We start from the raw sequence: 26,201 nt of genomic DNA on the forward strand, positions 1-26,201 counted from the left end.
AGCATTCTTTCTTGGAGGAAGACTTGTTTCATGGAGTAGTAAGAAGTAGAGTTGTACTTCATAATCTATTGTTGAAGCTGAATATGTTGCAATGTATATGAATTACAAACAAGCTATTTGGATGAGACACATTTTGAAATGTTTTAAGATGAAGATTTCAGAACCCATAAAGATTTTATGTGATAATACAAGTGCCATAAATATTTATAAGAATCATGTTTTGCACACATGAACCAAGCACATTGAATTGAAGTATCATTTCTTGAGGGAAAAAGTGCAGAGAAAAGATGTTATCTTAGAGCATGTTTCTGCCAAGGAGTAGCTTGCAGATGTTTTTACCAAACCTCTACCTAAGACTACATTTGAGTATCTTAGAAGTCAACTAGGGGTTGTACCCCTTCATGAGGTTCGTTGAGCATGATGTTGATTGCATTAGTCCCTGAACCACTTGTAGAATTTTACAAAGGGATTGGTGTAGTATTGGAAGCTATTCCACAGGGGGAGAATTAAGTTGTAGATTATTGTTGTTGTACAATGAAATTTGACATTACATGTTTTACTTTCAATTTTGCATTTCTATCAAAGGGGGAGAAGAATTATGTGATTATGAGGAGAACCAGTGACAAGCTAAAGACATGAAGAGCATGGTGAATACTTGGTAATGTAAACCAGGATTCCTATTCACAATCACAACAACAATCAATGGTGTTGATATTTGTATTGCCATCAATGCTAAAGAGGGAGATTGTTGGCATTTACATGAAGATTGCATTAATGATATGTTATGTTGTCATTGATGTCAATTAACTGGTAATGATATTACTGATATTGCTATTATTGTTGATATTGTCTTGTTACTGGTAGGAAGAGCTTTGTGAAGGAAAGTGTAAACCGGTATGTAATTTTACGAGTTAAATTGATAACCGGTAAAATGCTAAACCATATCTATGTGATGTAACTAGTAAACCCTACCAGTTGTTTTTGTTAAACCCTAACCAATTAAAGTTGTTGAATTGGTTATTTAGTTTATGATTTGATGATGAGTGGTAATGATGAACGTATGATCATTGTATGAAGACAAATTCAAAATGTTTTTGGTGCATTTTTGTCTAGGGAATCAGCAAAGTGTATTGCATCTAATGCAAAGTGCATGATGAGTTACAAAGATCGAAGAGGTGATCAAAGAGTAGTCAAGGATTTCTTAATTAATGTGTAGAGATTTCTATGTAATCCAATGGTCATACTTGAACCGACTTGTTTGTAATCTCTATGAAATTTTTGACTTATGTTGCCAACCTAATTGATTTGTTATAAGGTCGATGAAGTTGTCTTGTTGAAGGTGTTGGTAGAGATCAGTTGAGTGTGTGGTTTCCAAACCAAATGATGAGTTTAAAGTTTGAGTAAAGGTAGATAGGATCTTAAAAAGGATATGATCAAGCAAGCGCAATATTATTCTGACAGATCAAGAAAACTCTTGTCATTTTCTAATAATTACAGAAGAATTGAAATCCCCTAACCGGGTAAGCTCTAACAATCTTGGTTACTTCTCAAATCCTCTAACAAGGTGATCCATTAGCTTGGATTTTCAAATCCTCTACCGAGGTTACTCCTAATAGGGTATTGCTTCTAACAAGGCATTTTTAGTCAATCCCTTAATCGAGTGATTCTTAATAGGATTAGTTCTTAACAGGACTTTTGTAAAGCTTTAATAGGCTTGTTTCCTAATAAGGCGAACTTCAGGAGAGTTCAGATATTATCTTGTGAGTCTAATCTCACTATGGTTTTTCCCATATGGGTTTCCACGTCAAAAATATTTGTGTCATGTGGTGAATGTTTTTGTGGTTATGATCTTATGACTAATTTTATTAACTACTTAAATATTTTGATAAGGCATGATAACCGGAAGCATTGAGAAATGAAGTCTATTGACATATGATAAAGCATTTGGATGTTTATAAGTTTAATGTTGTTTATTGTTAAGTTGTTGTAATAGTTAACTGGTTTTCTTATGAGTTTTTATTTTCACAGTGGTATTTCATTTGATAAGTTTACTTTGTGTGATTGAGATTGAGATTGGAAAAGTTTGTATCAGTTTTTCTATTTATTGATTTACCCCCCCTCTTAGTAATCTATCAGATACTTATTCTTTAATCATACCATCATTGCCAAACCATAATTCATAAGGTGTCTTACTGGTTTCTCCTTTGATATGTACTTTGTTGAATGTATAAATTGATGTATTCACTACTTCTCTCCAGTAGATATGAGGTAGACTAGCTTCCATCATCATTGTTCTAGAAACATCCAAGGTAGTTTTGTTCATCCTTTCCACAACTCCATTCTGCTGAGGTGTCCGGGGAGCAGAAAATTGTCTTCTTATACCATGCTTGTCACAAAATTTATTGAAATCACCAGATGTGAATTCTCCACCATGATCTAATCTCAAACATTTAATTTTCAATCCTATCTCAGTTTCTACTTTAGCCTTAAATATTTTAAACTTTTCAAAATTTTCATATTTTTCTCTCAAAAAAGTAACCCATGTCATTCTAGAATAATCATCAATGATTAGAATGAAATATCTATCACCATGAAAAATTTTAACTCTAGAAGGGCCACACAAATCGATATGATTAAGATCGATAACATCATTTGATTTATCTTGTATACTCTTAAAAGAGGTTATGACCTGTTTACCTATTTGACATTCTTTACATACCAGATTATAGGGCTTCATAATCTTAAGTATATCCCTAACTGCCTTAGTTAAACTGATCTTCACAATGCAATCAAAATTCACATGACACAACCTTTTATGCTATAGCCAACTCTCATCAATCTGTGTAATCAAATATGTCTTCTCACTAGAGTTCAAATTAAATATATTACCTTTTGTCTGTGTACCAGTTGCAATCTCCAAGCTAGATCTGTTAATGATTTTTTATTTCCCATCCTTGAACTATAATTGAAATCCCCTGACTACCAATTGTCCTACATTCAAAATATTATGCCTCAAACCTTCAACATAATAAACATTGTCAGTATTGTTCTTACCATCCAATGATATACTTCCTTTTCCTTTGATCATACATGCCTTGTCATCTCCAAATCCAACTAGACCACCATCAAATTCTTGCAAAGACCAAAACTTCCCTTTATCTCCAGTCATATGATGTGAACAACCACTATCAATTACCCATTCATCCTTGTCTTCAAATTTAGCAGCAAGTGCCTTCTCTTCGGGTACATTCTCTTCCATTGCTAGATCATCTTCCTTGATAGTTAGGAACACCCATTCTTTCCCATTATTGGATCCACTAGCAGATTCTTCAGTCGATTCATCATATGAATTAGTAATACCTTCCTCATCCGCTATGTAGCATGATTTGTCTTTGTTTTTCTTATATTTATACTTGTTCTGATATCCAGGGTTAGGATTAAATGATCTTTTAACTCTTTCTTCAAATCTTGAATTCCTTTCAGGACATCTAGATGCAAAATGAACAATTTCATTACATGAAAAAAATTTAAAAGGTGTTTTTATTTCATACTTACTTCCTACCGATCCTTTAGGTACTATTCTAGAAAATAGTGCTTCAAGTTCCTCAAACTCATCATCTTCTCTCTTCATATCTTCTAACTCCTTTGCATATAAATCTTTCTAGTCTTGCTTACCAGTTGTAGATGTAGATGCATGAAAAGCGGGTTCAATCTTCACAGCTCCTATAGGTCCAAATTCCTCAAGCTCAAAAGTAGATAGTTTCCCAACCAACTGACCAAGTATGAATATAAGTATCATGAACAAGCCAATTCCATCACCAGACTATACCAAACCCTACCGGATTATACCAGATCCAAGTTAACTAGACACCACTTAACCTACCAGGATCAAAAGGGTGTCGGTAAAGCATCCAAATAGCTAGTGTTGATATCAATGATAAAACATCAATACAATACATAATCAATTCCACCAAATGGCCAACACTAAGAAGGTCTTCCAAGCCTTTGGGTTGGATTCCCAAGGGAAATCAAAGCCTAAAGCTTGGTGTTTCCTAAGTTAGATACTTTGGCACACACTAAATTCAATAAATGTATTTTTTAAGTTTGGTCCATGCCAAATTAATTGCATTAATAATTTCTCTATCTCACTCCATCTCTATCCCTATCTCTATCCATTAATGCAATATATACATTAAATATAAAATTTAAGTATAAGAAAATGTTTTCTTACTTTAAGTTATATTTTATGTATATATTGGCAGGATGTATGAGAGTGGTTTTAGATCTCTAGGAATTATAATGTAGATTATAAATTTTAGGATATCATATAAATTTTAGATTTGGTTAGATTTCAATAATCAACATGCTTATATCAACATTCTCTCTCTCTAGTCTCTCCCTCTCTCCCCCCCTTCTCTCTCTCTCTCTCTCTCTCTCTCTCTCTCTCACTCTCTCTCTCTCTCTCTCTCTCTCTCTCTCTCTCTCTCTCTCTCACACACACACACACACACACACACACACACAAAATGTTTGAGAGTGGTTTCAAATCTCTAGGAGTTATAGTGTAGGCTATAGATTTTATAAATCATATAAATTTTAGATAACCAAATTTTAGTAATCATCATGCTCATATTAGCATTTTCTCTCTCTCAACCCTCCCTCCCTCTCTCTCACTTGGGTTCTCTCTCTCTCCTTATATCCCTCCCTCTCACTTGGGATCTCTTCCTCTATAGGTGAGAGACTTAGAGCCTACAGAGAGAGGGGTCAGAACCTTGGGGAGAGAGATAGAGGGGGGGAGAGGTGGGTAATGAGAAAGGGAGGGAGAGGTAGAAAGATATAGATGGAGGTAGGGAGAGACATAGTCATGGAGAGAGAGATGGAGGGAAGAAAGAATAGAGATGGTATAAGGAGGAAAGGCAAGGTAGAGAAAGAGAGAGGGTGGGAGAGTCCTAGAGAGGAGAGATATAGAGAGGTAACAAAGATAGATAAGTTCACAAAGAGAGAAAGAGGGGTAAGGAGATAGGGAGGGAGATGGAGAAGGAATAAATAACTAGAGAGAGGAGAGATATAGAGATGAGAGGCATAGAGACTAGGGAGAGATGGGTGAGAGACCTAGGGGAAAAGATAGAGGTGAGAGATATAGAGGGGGGAGAAAGGTGGGCAATGAGATAGGGAGGGAGAGGTAGAGAAGTAAAGATAGAGGGAAGGGGAGACCTAGGGATGGGGAGAGACAAAGGGTGGGTGGGAGATGGGAGACAAAAAAAAAGAGAGGGAGAGAGAAGACAAAGGGAGTGAGGAAGGGCTAGAGATGGAGGTAATGAAGGAAGGTGAGGTACAAAGGGTGAGAAGGTGAGAGAGATCTGTTGGAAGAATGTTTTAAATATGTGCTTAAGAATCATTTGAGATATGTGTTGTCATTGATGTCAACATAATTTTATTTTTAAGTGTCACAGTGAAGTTCAGGGAGTTAGTTTGATGAGTATGATAAAGATCAGAGTTTGTGGATTAAAGGGTTTTTAGGAGATTGTATATAGTTGATTCAGTTCAAGTCTCAGAGGTCCGCATAAATATTTGGTTGAGTTATGGGTATCTGTGTTGTGGTTGGCTTTTTAGTTGTTTAGCGGTGACAAAGTATCAATATTTTGATTTGAATTAATCCACATTGTAATATCTTGTTTTGCATATTTGGAGGTATTTTTGGAATATTGGTGTGTGTCCTCAATTCAAGTGGCTCATTTCTTGGAGGTCCGCAAGTGATTTTTCAAGGTTGACAGCTATTATAGTTAGTGTTCCTGAGGTCTGGTATGAAGATTCTAGTGATTCTAGTAATTTGTGTTGGTGTGGATGCCTCTATGGTAATTCATGATGCTTGTGGATGTTTCTAGATCCTGTGCCTTTTTTTGTTGGTGGTCTGCATTGATCATTGAACTCGTAATTGATTTTTTTCTTTGGTATTTTTGTGTTCTTCATGTTCATGGCTGATCGGATTCTTGTATCATGTTGTGGATGTTTGAGGTGTAACATGTTTGAGGTGATAGATTTAGGTTCGTGCTATGTCTTGACCAACATTACTTGGTTTGTATGCAATATTGTATTGAGTATGGTTGTATTTTTGTAATTAGGTGGTGAGTGTTGAGCCGATCTTGATTATTTCTCCAAGGTTGATGTCATGTATAAATGAATGTAATAATCTTGTATTCATGTGTGGTAGAGAGTGGATAAGAGAGAGAGAGTATGTGTGTTGAATGTATATATCTTTCAAAGGCGGAGAAAAAGTGTGAAGAATAAATGTTTTTTGTGCTTCAATGGAATTGAACCAGGCACTAAGGAGATGTTATTCTCTAGTTCATAATTTCTGGATGTGATCCATGATTGTATGTATAGACAATGAGCCTTCCCTTGTAAGTGAGCCCTTTTATTTTGAGTCGTGAGCTCTAGGAAGTGTGTCTAAATGCATGTGCATTCCCCATTGTAATACTTTTAATAGAGTATACCTATTTTGTGGGTTCATCCCCACTGTGGTTTTTCCCTTAGTTGGGTTTCCACATACAAAAATCTTGGTGTTATGTGTTCTTATGATGTGTTGCTGATTTATGCTTTCATGGAAGTATGTGAGCTTTTGTGACAACTGATTCACACCCCCCCCCCACTCTCAGTTTTCTACCCCATTTCCATCAATTGGTATCAGAACAAGTTCCTCCAAAGAATATTAATCTCTTGAGGTGATCTAGGATGGCAACTTACAAGAAGGATCGTCTAAGATTTGATTGTACCAACTACTCTCTTTGGAAGAATTGCATGGAGTATTCTGAGATGCATTAGTGAACCCTACTGGGATATTACTAAAAGCAAGTATACCATTCCTACAAATGCTCCTTCAATTCTAGATGAAGTCAAAAGTGTTGAATATTATATTAGGGATAAGGAATAATTCTTGAGTGCTCTGACTGACTTCGAGATGGAAAATGTTATGGAATTATAAATGGCTCATTAGATCTAGAAGAAGTTGGAAACCTTATATGAAGGTGAAATTTATGTGAAGATTGCCAAGTTGCAGAGCCTCAAGGGAAAATATGAGATGTTGAGGATAAGCGGAGATGAGAACATCACTTCTTACATGTAGAAGGTGAATGAACTTGTGTGCAATATTAGATGTGTCAATGGTAATTTGGAAGAATCAAAGATTGTTGTTAAACTACTTAGATATTTACTTGTATCCTACAAGCATAAAGTTGTTGATATTGATGAAATCAGAACTATGACAGAAGTAACCAAAGACATGTTGATTGGTAAGCTTTCAGCCTTTGAGATGAGTGAGTTTTGTGATTTTGTTTCTAAGGTACATTCTACATTCAAGGCTAGCATTTCCAGAAAGGATAAGCAAAGATATGATCCCAGAGACAAATTTCCTCTTAAATGCTTTTCTTGTAATAAGATAGGTCATTTTTTCTCAAGGTGTCCAAAAAGAGTTCTTAAGTCAAAACATAACAGACCTAAATTTTAAAAGAAATGTTATTATGCTATTGATGAAGGTGTGATAGATGATGAATATGATAAAGGAGGTTCAAGTGATAATGAATGGGTGTTTATTTTTAGGATAGTTGGTGAACAACTAAGAGGGAGGGTGAATCAGTTGTTAACAGATTATAACTTTTAATCCACAATACAACCTTAAACAAATCAAGTACCAGTAAAGAACATACAAATGTTGGTAGGAATAGATATCGATAAACAATATAACTTATGTAAAGTAGAAAATCGCGAGCGAACCCTAAGTGTTCCCTCCACCACTCCCAAGGGGAAAGGGGGGTCACTTAGGATTGTCGGTTTTCACTTAGGGGAGACTTTACATTCAAACGAGGGGTTGAAACCCACAAGATCCAATCCCACACAATGCAAGATTGGATTCTAAATGAGTTTCAAGGGTTAAGACAGCAAGGCTACCCTCTTTTGTAAAGAATGTGGATAGAATGATTAAGCTAGGAATGCATGAAAAGTGAGAAAGATTCACTTATAAACTGAGATAGGGATATAGGATGAAGCTGCGGACCTGGAATTAGCAATAAAATGTCAAGACGGTGCTGTCCTACAAATTTGAGCAAAATTTGATGGGAGGATGGTGCCCGGCATGCACACGGTCCTTCGAAAAATCTGCAAAACGAAGGGGGATCTGTTCGTCTCTGCACAAGGATTCTAGATCTTCAATTACAGCTGCGTACTTGCAACCTACACATAGAAAAGTGAAGATGATTGGGGGGTTAGGGATTAGGGGTTTGCCCTTAGGTCAAACCCCGGTTTTGGAATTAACCAAGAAATGAGAAATTGTTGTAAATGTAAATGATTGTAATGTAAAACAAGTACTAGTACCTTGTTGTAAGAATGTTTGTATTCTTACATGCGAAGGTGTAGATGTTGTTGTATGTTGTATGTTGTATGTAGTATGTGATCTCCTCTTCAATGGTTGAATCCTTGTCTTGAATGCAACACTTAGCCTTGAATGGAGACTTGGAATGATCAATTGCTTGAAGGAATGCTTGAATGCTTGAATGCTTGAATGTTTGAATATCGCTTCCACCATTTTCCCCTCTTCTTCTTAATGAGAGAGGAAACGTAGTTTATATACTTGTCAATTAGGGTTGATAGACTGATTTTTCTGACCTTGGGCCGACAAGGAAAGAGTATTTTCCAATTTGCAAACATAAAGACCCGAAGCCCCATAGGAGACCGGGCCCAAAATAGGGCCAGGGACCAGGGCGCTGGGCGCCATGGTCCTGGGGGACCAGGGTGCTGGGTGCCCTAGTCCTGAAGGACTAGGGTGTTGGGCGCTCTGGTCCCACCTCCCGGGACAGCAGGGTGCAAGGAGGGATCGGGCAGGGTGCTGGAAAAAATGTAGTTTTTGATGTCATGGACAAGTTTCGGGGTATCCATTCAGGTTTCGTGTTGCGTCGCCATCCTGAACACCCAAATGCGGTCAAAATTGCAAGTGTGGACTAAGGATCTTATGACTTCGATTGACAAAGTAAAAGGGAAGATCACAAGGGAGAACCATGACTGTCAGTAGTAAGGTTCCCTCACTATGAGTCATGCAAGAGAAATACCAAAAATTTCGCCAAGAAATTTTCAAGTATCCTGAAGGGATAGACGGGGTGTATGCCCCCCTACGTTAAAGCGATCGCACATGCCTCAATGGGGGTGATTGCTTTAACGTAGTGATACACATAAGAAACGAGAAGGGAAAGGAGCACGTTATCACAAAGATTTAGCCCCCAAGTGTGAGATAAACGCAAGGATAATAGACACAAAACACAAAGCACGACGTGACTTCACTTTCCTCAGGGTTAGTATGCTATATGATAATTCATGTATATCATATGTATGTATGCATAATTGTTCTTCATTCCCCAATCAAGGAAGGTCACCTAGAAGAAGGGAACACATGTGTCTTTTGAGTCAACATGAGAGAGACCAAAAGAGATCTCAATGCTTTGCATCGTCCTCAAGTAGACAACACTAAGGAAAACAAATAGAAGAATGAGAATAACACATAGAAGAAGTAACAAAAGAGAGGAGGAGAGAGTCTGCTATGCTAATGAAACTAGTCTAGCACGTCATCTACCCCCCGATCTTGCTGATCAATGTTTCGGGAAGGTAGGGAACATGCTAGAGGAGGAACATTCAACACAGCAGATGGAGCTATCATAAGATCCAAACAAGGGCTATGTTCATGTTCCAAGCCACGTTGTTCTTGTCTAGGAGCTAAGATAAGTGCATTAGAAAATTCTTTAGATAGATGGTTATCAATATCAACAAGTTCATATTCACTATCAGAAGCAAGAGAAGTAACATTTTCATCATGAACAACATTGTCATCTATATCATCATCAAGATTTATAAAAATAGGATCTTTAACTCGCACAGGATCAAGATCATCATGCATCTTATGTTTAGGAGATTTTGGAGAGAATGGAATAATGCTTGTTGAAGGTGTTTTTGGAGATTGCGAAGTTTGAGAAGCAGCTGCTTGAGCTCTAAGACGACACTTTCATTGGCGTTCACGTGCAGAACGATTTCATCTAGTCTTAGTAGGAAGTGGAGAAGATTGAGGAGGAGGAATGTTCTCATCCTTATCACTTGGGTGTTTAGGTTGTGGTCTCTTAGGCTGGATAATAGGAGAAGAGGAAGGTCTCTTCTCTCTATAAAAAGAAGGAGGAGGAATTGCTCCATATAAAGGAGGAATATTTGGTTTAGGAAGGAGACCAAGTCCATCATGATGAGGAGGTATAGGTCTACTTTTAGAAAGTTTATTAGGCATAGACATAGTCACATCCATAGGGATGGGTTGGGAATCTTCTTGAGGAAAGACATTAGTTTTATCTTTCAAAGGAAGAACTTCCTTCTCAAGAACGATAGGAATATCAAGTTTGGGTGTTCTAGGTTCACTTAGAGATAGGATCATATCTGTTTTCCACTTTTGATAAGATTTGAAAAGATGATCACTCCGCGGTGGAAGAGATTGGAATTGTTTAGGCCAAAAATAATCAATAGGAACGCTAGAAGTTATTTCAGCTGGTTTAAAGAGACTATGATTGACAGTAACAACTTCACCATTATGGGGAAATTTCAAACACTTATGTATAGGAGAAGGAATAGCTTTCATGGAAGATAGCCAAGGATAGCCAAGCTTCACATGAAATTGTTCGGATGAAGGAATAATAGCAAAGTTCACATCAAGGGATTTGTTATGGACCTCAATAGGTAATGTAATAGAACCAATTGGAGGAGAAGAAAATGCATCAAATAATTTCACAATCACATCTGTTTTGTCATAGATCACTTGATTCAATTGCAAAGTAAAAAGAAATTCTTCAGTAATAACATTAACCATGCACGAAGGATCAATAAGCACTCCACGACAAGGTGTATTCTTGAATTTTGCAACTATGTATAAAGGACCATCAGGTGCCCTGATAGTTTCACTAGAATCAAATGTGATGGAAGGTTCTTTAGGGTTTTCTTGCTGCTCTACAAAGTTAATCACATTCGGAGTCATAGACACAAGACCATCAGATGAGAAAGAAGAATCATTAGCCTCAATCACATTAGAGGTATGAGAAGGTAATGGGTCAGTAAAAATCTAAAGATTTTGGTTAGGAGGAGCTACAGATGTGTTGCCTTTATCATTCACTCCAGAAACAGAGATAGTATTATTATCAATCAAATCTTGAATTTTACCCTTTAAAGCAAAACATTTTTCAGTATCATGCCTAGGTTGATGATGAAATTGACAAAAAGATTTGTTATCAAAATAAGGTGAATTAATCTTTGCAGGATCTATTTGCCTTATAGGAGGGAGAGTAAGCACATTTTGTTCCAATAACTTATTCATAATACTATGCAATGATTCATTCAAAGGAGTAAACTTTCTTTCTTTCTTGAAAAACTTAGAAATAGGAGGCACACCTGTTGCTGCATTCACATTGTTGTTGATGATGTTTTCATTGAATTTGATGGACTCTCTATTCGGTTTAAACTTCCCAAATGGTTGTTGACTACTATCACCCTTATCACTCGAAGCCATAGGATGTGATTGTTCCATTTGACTCACAGTCAGTTGATAATTGTGAAGAGTTGCACACAACTCTTGGAAAGAAGTAAACTTAGAAAATAGGAGTTTGTCTCGAATATCTTTTTGTAGATTAGAAATAAAGATTCTTTGAATATCATTGTCAGGCACTGGAAAAGAAATTTGAGCATACAAATGCTTATATCTACCAACGAAATCAGTCACTTTTTCTTTAACACCTTGTTTACAATGCATTAAATCAATCAAAGTAACTTTAGGACTTATATTGTTTTGAAATTGTTGAATAAAAGCATTTGCAAGTTGTTCAAAAGAAGTAATAGAATAAGAAGGCAACGAGAAATACCATTGTAGGGCTTTATCTCTTAATGTCCTAGTAAACAGTTTCGCAAGCAACCTTTGGTCATAAGCAAAATCGGTACATATTGTTTGAAAAGTCTTAACATGTGTTAGAGGATCACCTTTACCATTATAAAGCTCCAAATGTGGGATTTCAACATGTTTAGGAGGGATAGCTCGAACAATGTCAAGAGAAAGTGGGCTCGCAACATCAAATGTAGGCACACTAAACTTAGATTGATTCATAGAGGCAATTTGTTGCTGTAAAGAAGAGACAGTTTGTGCAAGATTGTTAATGGTCACTTCAGTCGAAGAATTCATATTAGATGTGTTAGATTGAGATGGAGGTGTTATGTTATTGAAAGAAGGTAAAGAGTAAGGTGGTGGGACACTATGATAGTTAGTCATAGGAGAGGATTGGAAAGGAGGAACACTACAAGGAGGAATGGAATGGTTGAATGAATTGCCCCCTTGCGTCATGTTCATTTGTGGAGATATAATAGGGAGACTCATTGAAGGAATGAATGAAGAAGTCGGATTGAATGAAGGAAGATGGTTAATTGAAGAGGAAGGATTGCCCCCATGACTGGTGATCATAGGGGGAATGTCTTGTATTGAAGTAGCCATTATGTTTGATGTAAAGGTAGGTATGCTAGCAATAGAAGTTGTCAAAGGAATAGAATGATTGACTTGAGTAGGAGGTTGTGTATAACCTAAAGTTTTGGCACAACTCTTCATAGGCATCACATTCGAATCCACAATGTGTGCAATACCATGCAAAATATCAATTCCATTCTTATCACTTTGAAACATACGTTTTAGACCCTCAATTAAAGGAAGAGCTTGACTATCGGGGTATTCTTGAGACATCCATTGTTGAAAATCATCAAATTGATTATCCAATTTCAAAAGTTGTTCTACAGAAACCTCATGGAGAGCTTCTTCATCATTAAGAGGATTAGAGGAATTACCCATGTCCTCGTTAAAAAGGCTATTCAAATTAGGTTCCATCTCCTCAGTAATTAAACCTTGGAAGGACTTAATTCTAAGGCTTCGTCGAACGGGAATAGTGTAAGTAGGACTTATTGTTGTAAAACTCATGCACTAGGGAGAGAGAGAAAATTTTGAATTTAGAGGTAGCAAATTTCAATAAAATCAGCCAATCTCCTAGATTTAAGCTATTAAATGCAATCACGACAATCTCCCGAAATTTCAGAAAAAATGTCAGGGACCATGGCGCTCAGAGTGCACATGGTCCTCGCAACTTTTTTTGAAATTTGTAGGGATGAAAGTTATGATGATTTTAAAGCTAATCTGAAAAAATTGAGTGATTTTACGATTTGTAGATAGGCCAAATTAAATTTGCAATCTCAAAATTGAACCCTACCAAGATTGTCGAAAAATGCAAAATTTGAATTTTGAAAAAGAGAGGGAAACTGAAATTTTCAATTTTATGATTTTAGAGGGAATACCAAAAGAAATGCAAGTTTTGGATTTTAAAAGTTGACTCAATTTCATGCAAAATTCAATTTTGAAAGTGGAAATCAAAGTTGGTGTAATTAAACACTTAATTTCAAAAGTCACAAATTGCAAGAATTTGAATGAAGCACTAAAATTTCAAATGAATGCCAACACACTTTTCAGATTTAGGATAGTAAGAAGCACAATTTTGACACAAAATTTTAATTTCAACAATTTTTTGAATGATTAGAAGCCTTAATCCAAGCAATCCTTATACCAACTTTGACTTTAATTTTGAAAGTGTTGTAATTGATAAAATCAGCCAAAATTCTGGATTTTAGCAGAAAAATACAGTAAGATCTAGCTCCCGAAATTTCAAAAAAAATGTCGGGGACGATGGCGCTCGGGGTGCACACGGTCCTCGCAACTTTTTTCCAAATTTTCAAGGATGAAACATATTATGATTTTATTGCGGATTCCAAAGTTACAGCTGATTTGGAGATGTTTTGATCAGTGAAATTATCAGTCAAAGGTTGAATCAAGAGGGTTTCAAAAATTAGGGTTTTGACACTTAACCACTTAATTTTCAGAATTAAAGCACAAATATGAATTGATAATTTGTAGTAGAAGGGTAGATCTGAAACAAACATTAACAATTAAACATTTCACAAGCTCAATTACTAAAAAGAAATTTTAGGGTTTTTATGCAATTAACCTCTAAAATTTGCACAAAATCAAACATGGAAATATAATCAAGGCATCCAATTTTTCAGATCTAACCATGAATAATCAGAAAGGATGTTCATGTCAGGTTCACCAAAATTTAAAGCGGAAAATCGTGAGCAAACCCTAAGTGTTCCCTCCACCACTCCCAAGGGGAAAGGGGGGTCACTTAGGATTGTCGGTTTTCACTTAGGGGAGACTTTACATTCAAAAGAGGGGTTGAAACCCACAAGATCCAATCCCACACAATGCAAGATTGGATTCTAAATGAGTTTCAAGGGTTAAGACAGCAAGGCTACCCTCTTTTGTAAAGAATGTGGATAGAATGATTAAGCTAGGAATGCATGAAAAGTGAGAAAGATTCACTTATAAACTGAGATAGGGATATAGGATGAAGCTGCGGACCTGGAATTAGTAGTAAAATGTCAAGACAGCGTTGTCCTGCAAATTTGAGCAAAAGTTGATCGGACAATGGCGCCCGACGTGCATACGGTCCTTCAAAAAATCGGCGAAATGAAGGGGGATCTGTTCGTCTCTGCACAAGGATTCCAGATCTTCAATTACAGCCACGTACCTGCAACCTACACACAGAAAAGCGAAGACGATTGGGGGGTTAGGGATTAGGGGTTTGCCCTTAGGTCAAACCCCGGTTTTGGAATTAACCAAGAAATGAGAAATTGCTATAAATGTAAATGATTGTAATGTAAAACAAGTACTAGTACCTTGTTGTAAGAATGTTTGTATTCTTACATGTGAAGGTGTAGATGTTGTTGTATGTTGTATGTTGTATGTAGTATGTGATCTCCTCTTCAATGGTTGAATCCTTGTCTTGAATGCAACACTTAGCCTTGAATGGAGACTTGGAATGATCAATTGCTTGAAGGAATGCTTGAATGCTTGAATGTTTGAATATCGCTTCCACCTTTTTCCCCTCTTCTTCTTAATGAGAGAGGAAATGTAGTTTATATACTTGTCAATTAGGGTTGATAGACTAATTTTTTCGACCTTGGGCCGACAAGGAAAGAGTATTTTCCAATTTGCAAACATAAAGACCCGAAGCCCCATAGGAGACCGGGCCCAAAATAGGGCCAGGGACCAGGGCGCTGGGCACCATGGTCCTGGGGGACCAGGGCGCTGGGCGCTCTTGTCCCACCTCCCGGGACAGCAGGGTGCAAGGAGGGATCGGGCAGGGTGCTGGAAAAAATGCAGTTTTTGATGTCATGGACAAGTTTCGGGGTCTCCATTCAGGTTTCGTGTTGCGTCGCCATCGTGAAGACCCAAATGCGGTCGAAATTGCAAGTGTCACAATTTTAGGACGCTACAACTTAATAACAATTAACCAGATAATAAATGTAAAGCAACCATACCATATAACACCATGATTTGTATGTGGAAAACCCGAAAAGGGAAAAACCACGATGGGAATCCTACCCATAGTCAAATGATACTTTTGTAGAAAGTATGTGTTATAATGAGGGGCCTGCACTTGCAGGAAGGCACACTACCTAGAGTGTACTGCTCATTACAAAAGAGTCTCACTGACTACAAAGAGGCTACAACCATCTCAAGATAAATGGACAACAATCCAATAGAGTGAACTACTAGAAATAGCATCTACCATGCTTGATTACAGTCTTGATTATGCTCAATGCCGAAGGACTAAATCCTCTTATGAATCCAATTTGATCACCAATGATCGACCAACTCCTCTGCTTGAATGATATTACAATATTTGCACATTACATTCCTTGACCATGACCTTTCCAATAACCATGATACACTACAAAGAGTTTCTACCTCTTATTTATACAAACCCTAAGGCCTAAACCAATTAGGTCGACCACCTAAAGATATTACAATAAGATCATTACATGATTCCATATTACAATGATATTCCATGTCATCTTAAGACCAAGACAATAATAACAAATCCATAAAACATCTCGAGACAACTCGATAACATGTAGAGTACACGTTAGCATGATACCGGTCCATAACCTAGATAGGTACCAAACCTATTATAGGTCTACCACACCAAAAAAATGTCTTCAAACAGTTGAAGCATGATCAAAGAACATCTTCAGCATCATGAAATCCATGAATAAGTTGCAATAATACCAATTATGTATCCTGTCACAATTCCCCAATGAAAGCTCTACCGGTAAAGCCTTAAACTAGTGCCAGTAAGGTTTTATTAGAGTGTATGATAGTATCCAATTACCAAGCCAATACCAACTAACCAAAACATGCTTATGGAGCATATAACACATAAAATCAATAATACTTCACTGATCCAAACATGTTGGAAGTGTTCAACAAATAGTCTCTTCTACTGGTAAAACTAGATCTTCTACCGATAACCAAAACGTGTCTGTCGATAACCATCCATAATAGCTAGTGTCAGTAATCAACCATAACAAAGAGTGTCAACATTAATGACAAAAAATCAGTGCAACACATAATCAATTCATTCAAAATGCCAACAATCTCCCCCTTTGGCATTGATGACACCACTAGATGTGAAAAACATCTAAGTACCAAGAAGTGCCAAACAAATCTCACCCTGAGGAAGACAACCAACAATCAATAGTTGTCCTCCTGTGAATGATATCCATGTAAGGTTATGAATGACTATCACTCCCCCTAATGTGTACAACTCCTTTCCTTTATTTTCACATCAATATCTCTCCCCCTTTGACATCAATTCCAGAAATCTCACAAAAATATAAAATCAATGATATAAGTCTCTAAATCTCAAAGCTGACTACTCCCCCTAAGTAGTAGTACCACTCATCAGTGTCAGAATGAATAATATCTTTGATAGTGCATGTCGGATTGATGATAAACTTCATCAATAAAGTCTCTATAGGAGGGGCAAAAACCCCTAACCTATCTCTCAAATATTCAAATGATTCCTTAGGCAGCGATTTAGTGAATATGTCTACAATCTATTCTTTAGTGTTCACATAAACCAGTTTGACTTCCTTTGCTTCAACCTTGTCCTTCAGAAAGTTATACTTTATTGAAATATTCTTAGTATTAGAATGAAATACTGGATTCTTAGACATATCAATAGCTATAGAGTTATCACATTAGATAACTACCAATTCACTACAATTTACCTTGATATCCTTCAACATTTGCTTCATCCACAAGACTTGAGTGCAATTAGTTATTATTGCAACATACTAAGCTTATGTCGTAGATAAAGAAATGCATGACTCTTTTTTGCTGATCCATGAAACCAGTTTCTATCCAAGAAAGAAAGCTCCACCAGAAATTCTCTTCCTGTCATCAGCATCTCCTATCCAATCTGAGTCAGTATATGCACATAAAGTGAAATCATCATTTCTAGAATACCATAAACCATATTTTGTTGTTCCTTGCAAATACTAGAATATTCCCTTTACTGCACATTCATGATTTTCTTTAGGATTACTTTGATATCTTGAAATAATACTTACCACATTCATAATTGTTGGTGTAAATAATTATTCATCTTGGATATTATTACACCTTACTTAAGTTTACATAGGTACATGCATTTAATAGTAGTTTGGGTATGAGACACTTGGGTGTTTGTGCCACATTGGGATAGTGTGTTTAGGAGAATTTCCACCTTTTATGGTGTTGATCTTATCTTGTTGTTACATTCCACCTCAAGTGGAATATTTTATTGTTTCTCCTACCTACCCACACCTATTTCTTAACTACTCTTATTTCTTATTGAGCTACATTTCATTTTTGTGTGCTCACATATCCATAAGCCTTGCTTATATAAGCAGTCTCATCTACATTGATTGTACGGGAAATCAATCTATATCTTGTAATGATCCAGTTGATCATATTTTGCATCTTGGTAGAATACAGTTTATCCCTATCATCTATTTTGTCTCTCTTATTTTTTCTTTCCATTGCCTCTTGATCTTGGAAAAATCTCACATGGTATCAGAGCCATTAGAGTGTCATTGGTTTGTCAATTGAGAGAAATTTGATGTTATTTGAGGTTGTGTATTTTGGAACTTTCTATTGCAGGTTATTATTGAATCTTGATGGGTCAAATCTAAGGTCACCATTGGATTGAGGAGGTCCAAGAAAGTCATTTTTTCATTTTGTTTCATCCAAATTGGACTTCGGAGGCCAAATCTAGAGGCATTTGAAGTTTGAAGCTGTGGTGGAAATTTTCCAAAAATTATAATTTTGCAAGCAATTTTCAAGTAGTGATATCTCACTCATCTGGACTTGTGTTTTCAAGAATTTTTTTTTGTATTGGGGTAGAATTTTGTGTTCTTTACAATGGTGTAGGATTTGTCTGATTTTCTTATACAAGTTTTTTAGAAATCATGAAATCCTAATTTTTACAACTTTGGAGGCTTCGTTTGGGCTCAGATGGACTCCTTTTCAGGTGTCATTTTTTTTTAAAGTGCATATTGTTTTCATCTACTTTTATAATCTGCCATCTGTTTACAGTGATTTTGAGTAGAAATTGTACTTTCAGTATTTGGCCATTCTTGACATATTTGGTACTTGTATTTTGCTTGGATCTCAGTTTAGATCACTAGTAGTATTTGTTGAAGTCTCTTAGATTTCATTTTGAGAAGTTATAAAGTTGAAATCAGAAGCCCACTTTGTCATTATTTACAAGTGCCAACATGATCTTTTTATGGGGGGTCAGTTGTTCATTTATATCTCTTAGTGAAATTCCATTCAGAGGCATCTTCATCTGAAGTATTCTACAAGGATGCCCATGATACACTAAAAAGAGTTTCTACCTCTTATTTATACAAACCCTAAGGCCTAAACCAATTAGGTCGACCACCTAAAGATATTACAATAAGATCATTACATGATTCCATATTAGAATGATATGCCATGTTGGCTTAAGACCAAAACAATAATAACAAATCCATAAAACATCTCGAGACAACCCGGTAATGTGTAGATTACACGTTAGCATGATACTGGTCCATAACCTAGATAGGTACCAGACCTATTATGGGTCCACCATGCCAAAGCAATGTCTTCAAACAATTGAAGCACGATCAAAGAACATCTTCAGCATCCTAAAATCCATGAAGAAGCTACACCAATACTAATTATGCATCCTGTCACAATTCCTCAATGAAATCTCTATCGGTAAAGCCTTAAACCAGTGATGGTAAGGGCTTACTAGAGTGTATGATGGCATCTGATTACCAAGCCAATACCAACTGACCAAAACATGCTCATGGAGAATATAACACATGAAATCAAACATACTTCACTAATCCAAACATGTCAAAAGTGTCCAACAGATAGCCTCTTCTGCCAGTAACACTAGATCTTCTACTAGTAACCAAAACCTATCTGTCGGTAACCATCCATAATAGCTAGTGCCAGTAACCAGCCATAACAGGTAGTGTTGACATCAATGACAAAACATCAATGCAACACATAATCAATTCATTCATAATGCCAACATTTATTTCTATCAAGGAAGATGATCCAATACCTACTAATTCTACTAGCGACATGAATGTGGAAAGAGCTTTGGTTCCACAAGTTGACGAGAAAGATGAATGGGTTATTGACAATGGATTCTCTCACCATATGATAGGTGATAAGAGTAAGTTTGTGAGTTTGGAAAACTATGAAAGTGGATTTGTAAAGTTTGGTGATGATAAAACTGGTATAATCTGTGGTAGAGGATCCATTTCTCTTGATAAAAAACACAATATTGATGATATCTTTAATGTAGAAGGTCTAAAACATAATCTCTTGAGTGTTGAACAAATGGTTGACAAGGAGTATGATCTTCAATTCAAGAATGGTAAGTGTAGAATCTTGGGTAGTTTCGGAATTGAGATTGCATCAGGTACAAAGACTAAAGGTAATATCTTTCATTTAAATAGTGTTGGTAAAAGATGTTTGATTACTCAAGTTGATGAAATTTGGTTGTGGCATAGAAGAATGTGTCATGTGAACTTTGATAACATTATTAAGATAAGTTCTACTCAGGCTGCGAGAGATCTTCCTAGGTTGATGAAACCTACTAACACTATGTGTAAGGAATATCAATTAGGGAAACAAACTAGAGTTACTTTCAAGAGAGTAAGTGCAAAAAGATGGGGGACCAAAAAGGGGTCTTAAGATGCCACTTTTTTTTCGAAATAAAAAAAAATCTGAACTTCAACAAGAACATGTAGATAGTTACACTCAAAATATGAGGATGCAGAAAAAAAATAGTTTTAGTGCTCTAAGTCTACTTTCTAAACTACTATTTTTTTTAAATGGTGGATATTAAGGGTTTCAAAGAGAGGGAGCACACAAAGTGGTGCTATTTTTTCAAAAAAAAAATAACATAGCACCTAGTGTGGTCCCCCTAAAATGTCAAAAAAAATTGGAATTTTTAAAATCGCTTTGATGAGAAATTAGCTGACACCATGTAGTTTATGCCATATTTTTTTAATAATTTTTTAATGAATATATGATTTTTTTCTAATTTTTGAAGTGGACACATCCTAAAAAGCATAAATTTGAGTGTGCTCCACCTAAAAATTTGTGAAAACTAATTAAAAAACTTTTTTTTAAAATTGTGTAGAATGGAGTCTAGTTTTTAAAAAAGTAATTTTTTTAAAATCTCAATAAATGAGTAAAAATATATGGCCAAAATACGACATGTTGCTTTTGACAAAAAATAAACACACTAACAAAAGAAATTATGGATGAAGACTTTAACATTATCAAAATTCGAAAAGAATCTTATGATCGAATAGCTAAGAGAGAGATTGACGATTGTATGGGTTTTTTTTTTTATTGCATTGAAACACATGCAAACTTGATGGAGAGCATGAATAAAAAAGTAGGAAAATTTTCAATATTTGTTGGAAAACATGTCCCAAGCCTAAGAAGGGAGCCCAAGCCTTTGGGTTGGATGCCCAAGGCCAATCCAATCCTTTCACTTAGTTTCTCCAAGACAACACATTTGGGGCATGCTAAATGAAACAAAAATTAAAAATCCATTTGGCATGTGCCTTATATGCCGCATGCCATATATATTTCATAAAAAAAAATCACCTTAGAAAGAAAAAAGTGTTCTCTCTTTTGGAATATATACATAAAATATAAAATTTAAGTATAAGTCACATTTATATTTGTCTTTTTTCTTTCTACTTTAAGTTATATTCTATGTATATATTGTAAGGATGTTTGAGAGTGGTTCCAAATCTCTAGGAGTTATAATGTAGATTCTAGTTTTTTGAGTATTCATATAAATTTCAAACTTACTCAAATTTTAGTAATTTCAGCATGCTCGTATCAGCATTATCTCTCTGGTATCTTACTTGAATTCTCCCTCTCTCTTTCTTAACCCCTACCTCTCTCTCTCTCTTAGGTCTCTCCTTCTCTACTTCCTTCCGTCTCTTAGGTATCTCTCCCTCTCTTTCCTATCTCCCTCACCCTCTATCTCTTTCATCTATCCTTCTCTTTCCCCCTTTCACTTGGGCTCTCTCTTTCTCTCCCTCTCTCAAGTATCTATATCTATAATTCTCTCCCCTCTCTTAGGTGTCATGCACTTTTACCCTACCTATACGCATTTTGACAACAAAAATGTTCTTTCTTAGCACAGACGTGACATTGCTAGACATATACACACTTTACCTCATAGATGCATCTACTTATCATAGACATGGCTCTGTTATACCTAAATGTGTTTTTTTGTCATAGGTGTTCCTTTTCATCACAGACGTGCCTGTACTCATACATAGACGTGATTACATTCATAAACATGCCCTAATTTGACCTAGACGTGACCTTTCATTACATATGCGTGTAAACCTAACCTATACATGCTAAGAACCTAAAACATTGATTCCGTGTTTTTGTTTAACTATCCTAAAATGCATTAATTGAAGCAATAAACTCAAAAATATATAGAGTGAGGTTAAGGTACATATTGGCTCATCCATGTCGTCTTCTCTTTGGAACTGTCGAACGTGATCGAACCTGTGTAGCTTATCTGCAATCTCTACTACTCTACTGACTACTCTCTATGCTCCAAGTGCTCTAATCTTCTGAATGTTGTGGATGCAAATGAGGATGTTTTCCTTATGGCCTATATATATAGATTGCTTAACCCTAATTCCTACTCTTAGTTTTTCCTTCCTGGATTAGTCTATTTTTCCTACGTGACCTTGTCATCTTATCCTGTTAGTATTTCTAGCCTTTCTTTTTTTTATCGAGAGATTGTCTATAACTTTTCCATCCAATCTCTCAAGGGGGAATATTATTCCCATCTTGGGGCAACTTTGTATCAGTTTTTCTTCTTTGAGCCAATGTGGCAGGCTACATTGTCTCAAAGAGGGGCAAAATGTAGACACCTAAAATTGTCCTCTTTAATTAAATAAATATTTTTTATTTATTTAACTATTTTTTCCTAAGTCTCCTATTAATTAAATAAATCTTTATTTATTTATTTAATTCATTTATCTTCTTCTAGTCCTTTTCTATTTAAATTATCTTTCTCCTAAAATTAAATAAATACTTTTATTATTTAATTTGTTCCATTTATTCTATTAATTAAATAAATCTTTATCTATTTAATTAATTCATTAGTTTTTCCTCTATTACACATGTCATTTATTTTTTAATCCTCTCCTACCTACCCCCTTCACTATTTTATTATTTCTTCTACCTACCCTTTAATCCTAGCTGACCATTTCTTTCTTTCACTTCTATATAAGAGGATACTTCCTTCATTATCAACCCTAATCAACACTTATGCAATCAAGCCTTATTGTGATCAAGCTACTTCAACCACAATCTATTCTTTATTGATCTCTTGTGCACACATAAAATCTAAGAGAAAATATATTAAACAAGATCAATGGAAATAGGAGACAATGGAGATTGAAACCCTACTTGGCATGTGAATAGTAATATTGTTTATTTTGTGGATTTGCATGTTCTTAGGTATCTTCATTGGTGTATGGTGAATGTTTGGTTGTAGAACTAGGGTTTGTTGTAGTTGGATCTTTATGGTTTTACAATAGTTTTCATCATCATTTTTCACTGTATACAATAACATCTCTTCTAAAATCTAGGCTTGTTAGGTCTAGGCTTAAGAACTCTTTTTGAACACCTTGAGCCAAAATGACCTATCTTATTGCGATACAAACATTTAAGAGATAATTTTCCTTCATACTTATTGGCTCTTTTGGATAATTTCTTGGCAATAAGGGCTTCAAGCTCCTGAAGCTCTTTCTCTTCATCTTCAATTTCCTTCCTATCCTTCTCATATTTGGACATCCACCTTGACGAAATTTTTCCCATATGATATCCCTGCTTGTCCTTTCCACAAATAGTAGCTTTGAATGTGGATTATACCTTAGGAAGGGAATCACCAAACTCACTCAACTCAAAGGCTAAAAGCTTACCAATTAACATTTCCTTGGTTACCTATGTCACTGTTATGTTGGGATCCAAGAACAGTGAGAGGGGGGGTGAATCAGTGTTCTACTGGTATAAATAAATTTTATCCTTTTATACCATACACATATAAATCGGTAAACAAATAAGAATATAACAAGAAGAAAATACACCATCCACATAAAGGAACACCATAATGCACATAATTTATATGTGGAAAACCTCAAAGAGGAAAAACAACGGTGGGATTTGTGACCCACAATATCAGTTCACTAGCCATATGAAAAGATATTACATATACTAGGGGCCTACACTTGCGGGAAGACACAGTGCCTAGAGCATACTTCTCATCACTAAAGAGCCTCACTGACTACAAGCTTTCTACTAAATAAAATACTAAACAATGAACTCAAGAATGGATCTGCTATGCCAAATAGAGTTCTGGTTGTAGCTCTGCTCTGTACTGGTTCATTAACCCTAAACTACTGTCGGTATCCCTTCTCCTCGAAGAATGATTTCTAAGCTATCTATAGATCATTTCATGATATAACATTTTCATACAAAATGATCTTCATATATATACTTTTCATTATAAAGTTCTGCTATATTCTCCTATGTCCATATCATGTCACAGTCTCCTATCATATCATATATACAAATGACCTAGCAGACTGGCCTATATACCTATTACAAATAATATGCCTAATGTCATCTTACAATACATTTACAAAATATATTCAATGTTGGCCTCAACAATAATTAGAAAAAATTTTACAAAATAAATCATCCTTGATGTCGACTTCCAATGAAGTGTTGATGTCAGTGTCGATGTATCCCTGAATGCTCCAAAGTCGATATCTGTCGGTATATGCCTCCTAGTGTCGGTATATGATTTCCATCTGATCGTGTTTCTATTAATGACAACAAAAATAATCTAATGAATTTCAAATTCCAACAATCTCCCCCTTTGGTATTGATGTTAACACTCATGTGAAAATGGATTCCCTACTAGTATACTCCCCCTGAGCAATACAGTCCTTCTAATATCCTGATATCCTTCCCATCTATTTTTATCTGGTATTCTCTAATATTTTTCACATATATACATACTCCCCCTTTGACATTAATGCCAAAGACCGGTGAAGGAATTGAAAGAATTTAGAAGAAATGAATGAATACATTCAATTTTCACTATAGCTTGACTATCCTCAAAATTTTAGGGTATGCCTTATCTAACAACTAAAGATATGTATCCTAGCTAGTTTTGAATGTTATAGAGATGGATACTTGTCCACTTAGTAAGTGTGCTAGTGTTTCCTTTTCTTTGACATCTGTCGATGTGGGTTTAGAAATCATGTACATGCACTCCCTCTTAGGAACACCTAGAGAATCCAATCTAGGACTTACCAGTCCTCTTAGACTTCTTGCCCTGCGAATGATCTTGTCTTTTTCTTTCTCCAAAGCAAAAATTTGGTTCTCCAAGGACAAAATTTGTCCATCAACAGATGTGGTCAGTGCATTTAATCCATCAAAATAATTAGCAATGTTAGTTATCTTATCATATAATTCCTTCAACTTGTCGTCTACACTAGCAGTAATAATTTCTATGTTACATCACACTCTGTAGATATTTGTACATTGTTTTAAACAAGCCTCAATACGAATAAGTTTGTCCTCAAATTTCTTCTTCTCTGTATCTATAATCTGATCAAAAGCTATTCTCTTAGCTACTGTGAATTTATCTAAAGCCTATCAATTTGCAATCTACCTCAGAGATTAAAAATTGTTAGAGATATGCTCTATTAGAGTCTTGAGCTTACTAGAAGGGCTTGCTTCATCTTCAATCTGACAGTCAGGTATTAATCTATGAAACACTGACCGATTGATCAATTGTTCCTTTATCTTTAGTACCTTCCTTCAATAATTTTTGAGTAGCCATCATCATCAATTTAGTTGGACTCAACTCAGAGATTGATCTCTTCTCAACCTAAGAAGTGTCAATTTCCAAAATATTTGTCGGTGAGTCAATATTGACTACTGGTATGGACTTAGTTGCTTTTACCTTGTCCATCTCAACCTCTTTTGCACTGGTGGCTTTGCCACTTGGTGCAGTGTTAGTTACTATCGGTGGAGTATCATCCACAATATTTACAATGTCCTGTACATTGCCTTGCTCAAAAATGGTATGTGCTAGTATAGACTGTACATTCTCCTTTACTATCGATTGAGTTTGAATATCTATAGTTAATGTCGGTTATGTCAAAATTGGAGTTGAACTGCCCAAAATACCTTTCCCTTTTGATTTTTCAAGAATGGTGGAAGTTGTTTCCCTTGCAAATTCTTCTTGAGATGTGAGAAAATATGGATTTTTCTGAAAGAATTTGGTCCAACCCTTACTAGTCTCATTTATAACCTCATTTACTCTCCCCATCATAAGACTTATCTGTTGGGATTTGCTACTGAAAACTATCATATTTGCAATATCTATGCATCTTTTCATTTCCTCATTATTTACAGCACCACACAATTCTAAAAGTGCTACTTCCTTAATCTCCCTATCTCTCTTGACAATGTCAAGTCTTCTAGCCTCAATTTTATCATACAAGGATAGAGGTATCTCCTTCAAAATTTCAACTAAGGATTTCTTATAAATGCCTATATACAAGATAGCCTCTTCTATTTCATTTTTCTC

This window comes from Cryptomeria japonica, chromosome 7 (assembly GCF_030272615.1).
Source record: "Cryptomeria japonica chromosome 7, Sugi_1.0, whole genome shotgun sequence".
Classification (NCBI taxonomy): Eukaryota; Viridiplantae; Streptophyta; class Pinopsida; order Cupressales; family Cupressaceae; genus Cryptomeria; species Cryptomeria japonica.